Raw genomic sequence first — 4832 nt, forward strand, 5'->3', positions numbered from 1 at the left:
TATTTAATGAACAAGTATGATATTACTTGCTACTGGCATTAGCGCAGTCATTGCTCATAGAGTCAATGCAGTGTTACCTTCATGTGTCTATACTCTTCAGCACAATGGTAACCACAAAAACTTCAACATTACAGAAACTCTTTTAAATGTCATGACATCATTAAACACTAACAGGTCTTTCCCTTCACTAAAAACAAATAAATTAACACTTAAAGGGATAGTTCACCCAAAAATGAAAATTATCCCATGATAATTATCCCATGTGTATCTTCTTTCAGACGTACGGAGCCCCGCACAAGACATGCAAGAAAAAAAATTTAATTGTGCGCACGATTTTCTAATTCGTTCCCTTGATTTACTAATTTGTGCGCACAATTTACTAATTCGTTCCCCCGTTTTAGTAAATTGAGGGAACGAATTAGTAAATCATACGCACGATTTAGCCTACTATTTTTTTCCTGCATGTCATGTCCGGGGCTCCGTACAGACGAACACAATCAGAGACATATTTAAAAATATCCTTAGTCCTCCAAGGTTTATAATGGCAGTGAATGGGGGGCCGCGTTTTGAAGACAAAAATAATGCATCCATCCATAAAAAAATAATCCGTATGGCTCCAAGGGGTTAACAAAGGCCTTCTGAAGTGAAGCAATGCATTTTTGTAAGAAAAATATCCATATTTAAAACTTTATAAATTCAAATAACTAGCTTCCAGTGGACGACTGTACACAGAATGCACAAGTCAATTTGCAGTGGAAGAGTGACCTCTGACCTGACGCACAACGTAATGATGAACGCAGAGACACAAAGGAGAGAGCAAAACAAATCACCGGTCACAGATTATAAGTCTAAAATGATCATTTTTAAAGAAGGATTTTGATATAAGAGAAGAGGAGTTTTAATTTGTTGCACAGCCCTATTTATTTGAATTGCGAGAGGCGCCTAAGCTTATAATACTCCTACATCCTGCGTAATACATCATGTCTGAAGATTACTCATTTGGCGCAAGTCGACTTGTGCATTCTGCTTACGGTTGTCCACCGGATGCTATAGTTATTTGAATTTATAAAGTTTTAAATATAAATATTTTTCTTACAAAAATGCATTGGTTCGCTTCAGAAGGCCTTTATTAACTCACTGTAGTCCTATGGATTCTGTTACTTTTTTATGGATGGATGCATTATTTTTGACTTCAAAATGTGGCCCCCCAATTCACAACCATTATAAACCTTGGAGGACTAAGGATATTTTTAAATATATCTCAGATTGTATTCGTTTGAAAAAAGATAGTCACCTAGGATGGCTTGAGGGTGAAATCATGGGATAATTTTTATTTTTGGGTGAACTATCCCTTTAATTTCAACATTTATTCTCCTTAATATCCAATCCTATGCAAAGCTTGCTGGGAACTAGAAATCCACTGCCTAATTTCCGAAGTTATCAAGACAATTTCATTAAGTTACTACAACCTAATTTAAAAAAAAAAAGAAGCCAATTAACACAGAAATTTGAGTTTAAATGACAGATGATATTAAGTTGATGTAATGATCAACATTATTATGTCAACAAAACTCTACTAAATAATGTTTGCAACTTAAAAGGTCTAATTAAAACAATAAATTTGATTTTTTAACTTGCAAACATGCATTTATTTAAGTTGTGGTAACAAGTACTTTTTAGAATCTTTTCTTTATAATAATATAATTTCAAAATCATCTGAGTGATTTCAGTAATATGAATAAGGAACAGCATCCATTGCTCATTAGATTGTTCAGACCTGAGAGAGCTTGAACAGATTAATCTTTCAGCTCTCTTAGTTTAATTACAATTCCCCATTAGTATTAATTATGCAAATCAGCTGGAATGCACTGAATAAATGTTTAAATTAGTGAGGAAGAGCATGAATGCCATAAAACGTTCCTGAGAAGACTGGCTCTAGCAGAAATGGTCATAATCTTAATCTGGGTCTAAACCAGAGAGCCATGAAAGGTTATTTAACAGACCGTCTCTTTGCTGCAGACTGTGGAAGTGTATTAGATAAGAGACCTTCTTGTTCTCAGATGAAAGCTAAACTCACTTCCCAGAGCACAGAAAATTAGCTCTAATAAACTCATTAAGCAATTAGTCTCCGTCATTAAAACCCTAAAACCGCCGATGTAGTTGAAGTCAGACACTCAGCATACATAAACACAGATGTGTTTATTCAGTGTTTAGAGGAGCCAGTCAAGATCATGGCCAATATGCATGGCTTTAATACAAGCCTTTGATTTTAGTTGAGCAAGCTTCCACAGCTAATACCCACTTCCTCTTCTAAATGCCATAGGTATGTGTTACCTAGCCGAGTGCAGTGCCCTGAGGAAAGGACCTAAGTGTTGATACTGTGAGCGAACGGGATGCTGAGAGAGCTTGCTGGTCACACTTCACGCTTTGCTGGACTCACTGAGACTGGTATTAGATAACGTGTCACTGCCAAGTACCTGTCGGTACCGCATGGCTAACGGAGGACAGAGTGCTCTTTATGTAAAGATTAAGACGTCGGGTTTTGCCTCCTGAAACAGAAACATAAAGATTTTACTTTTAGCAAGGACCTCAGCTGAATAAGAGGAAGCATACCATTCAAATGTTTGGGGTTAGTAAGATTTGTTTTTAAAGAAATTCATAATTTTATTCAGCATGGATGCATTAAAATGATCAAAAGTGACAAGATATGATGTTACAAAAGATTTTGGTTTCAAATCAATGCTGTTCTTTTGAAATTTCTGTTCATTAAAGCCTGACAAAAATGCATCGTGGTTTCCACCAAAATAAGCAGCTGTTTTCGACATTTATAATAGTAAGAAATGTTTCTTGAGCAGCAAATCAACATATTAGAATGATTTCTGAAGGATCATGTGACACTGAAGATTGGAGTAATGGCTGCTGAAATTCAGATTTGCCATCACATTAATAAATTGCATTTTAAAATATATTAAATTAGGAAAAATGCATTTTAAATTGTAATAATATTTCACATATTACTGTATTTTTGATCAAATAAATGCAGTCTTAGTGAACATAAAAGACTTGTTTGAAAAACATTAAACATTTCATCAGCCCCAAGCTTTTGGGAGACTTTTGCTACTTACGTCAATGCAAACTTTGCAATGCAAAAAAATACATGATATGAATGTTATCAGAAGGGGAAATCATTTCACTATTGGCAGATAAACCAAGCCAAATCAAGACAGTTCTAAAAGGTTTGAAAAGAGATTTAGCAAATAAAAGCTTCAACAACTAGTTGAGTTTACTTCTCATTGATGAAGGACAGGCAACCAGTGACATGCAGCTGGACTACATGACATCACCGATACAACATACAGCAGCTGTAGTCAATACACTCAGAAAGCACTCAGCACACTTGTGTAGAAGATCACAAACTTGGAGGGAGGAAACGATTTACATAAAAGCATTATTTGAAGTGTTCACACACTTTTCATTACAGAGAAGGCAACTTGTGTACAATGAAACTTTCGAAATTCCTTCTGATCATTGTCACTTTATAAATTTACACTACATTTGAAAGTTTAGATTCTCAGGGCAAGAGGTGACCTCCAAAACCTTTACAGAGGAATCCATGGGAATTGTCGCAACAATAGAGGAGTCGACATTTGATAGCTTCCTTTTCAGCATAAGCCAACTGCGCTAGTGCATCATGGGAGCAACGGTTAATTTGTCTTTGAATGACAGGTCAAGAGAGCTCATTCTCTCTCCGCCCACGTCGTAACAAATCACGGCTAATTGGGTTATTAGTAAGTCTCAGGCTCTCCTAGGGTCCTACAACAACTGGATGGAAGTGCATCTACATCTCAGAACATTCATTCACACCAACTGAAAAAAGGAGAGAGAATTAGAATCTAATAAAAAAAAGAGAAAGAGAAAATATAAGATGCTAATCTTAAACTTCAATATCATGCTATAGCTAATTCACATTTTTGCTATAAATACATAGATATAGACAGATAAATTTTGGTAAAAAAGAATTTTATATTTTATATATTTCATATTTGTATTATTATATTATTTTAATTTATTATTGTAATCATAAACACACTGGTTTGTAGCACAAGCAGTTTTACGGTTTTGCTAGCCGACTGCATAGTATTATTTTTCTAGTTATTCACCTATAGAACTTATGTAGCCCCGCCCCTTTTCAGCGCTGCGCTCGTTGTCTTTTGTCTTCCGGTTTGTATTTCCACAGCGATCGTATTTATGAATAAACTGCTCGTTTTAAAATCTTCCCGGTCTACTGACATTTGTTAAGACATCTGCTTTAAACATTAAAATGCTCATGATAACTTTCATTAACTCTACAACAAGTAAATCCACTTCACCAGGTAATTATCCTTTGACAGCGATGCCACAGAAATGTACAAAAAAAAGATACCGCAAAAACGGAAGTTCAAAGACAATATTTTAAAGATGGCGGCGCGCTTATTTCTCTGACGCATAAGGTCTATAGCGGCTAATGAATTGGAAGTCTCACACTTTTACAGGAAATAGCTTACTTCTGTAGAATAAGGTTGATACTCTGGCAATGCACAAACTACATACACAACATACTGCATCACTTCACAGCATTATATGTCCAACTCAGACAAAACATATGGTAGTTTACCATAGACCACACTATAAAAACTGCACTAAAAATTGCATTGCATCCCTAAATAGACCAATTTATATGACAACATCTCAGATCCGTCAAGCACATTCAGAGTTTCTAGTATCATGGTTGCCATTATTTTACTTTAAAACCATCAGAGATTTTTTCAGCATTGACAACAAAACTCTAGCTA

Source organism: Ctenopharyngodon idella, chromosome 7, assembly GCF_019924925.1.
Source record: "Ctenopharyngodon idella isolate HZGC_01 chromosome 7, HZGC01, whole genome shotgun sequence".
Taxonomy (NCBI): Eukaryota; Metazoa; Chordata; class Actinopteri; order Cypriniformes; family Xenocyprididae; genus Ctenopharyngodon; species Ctenopharyngodon idella.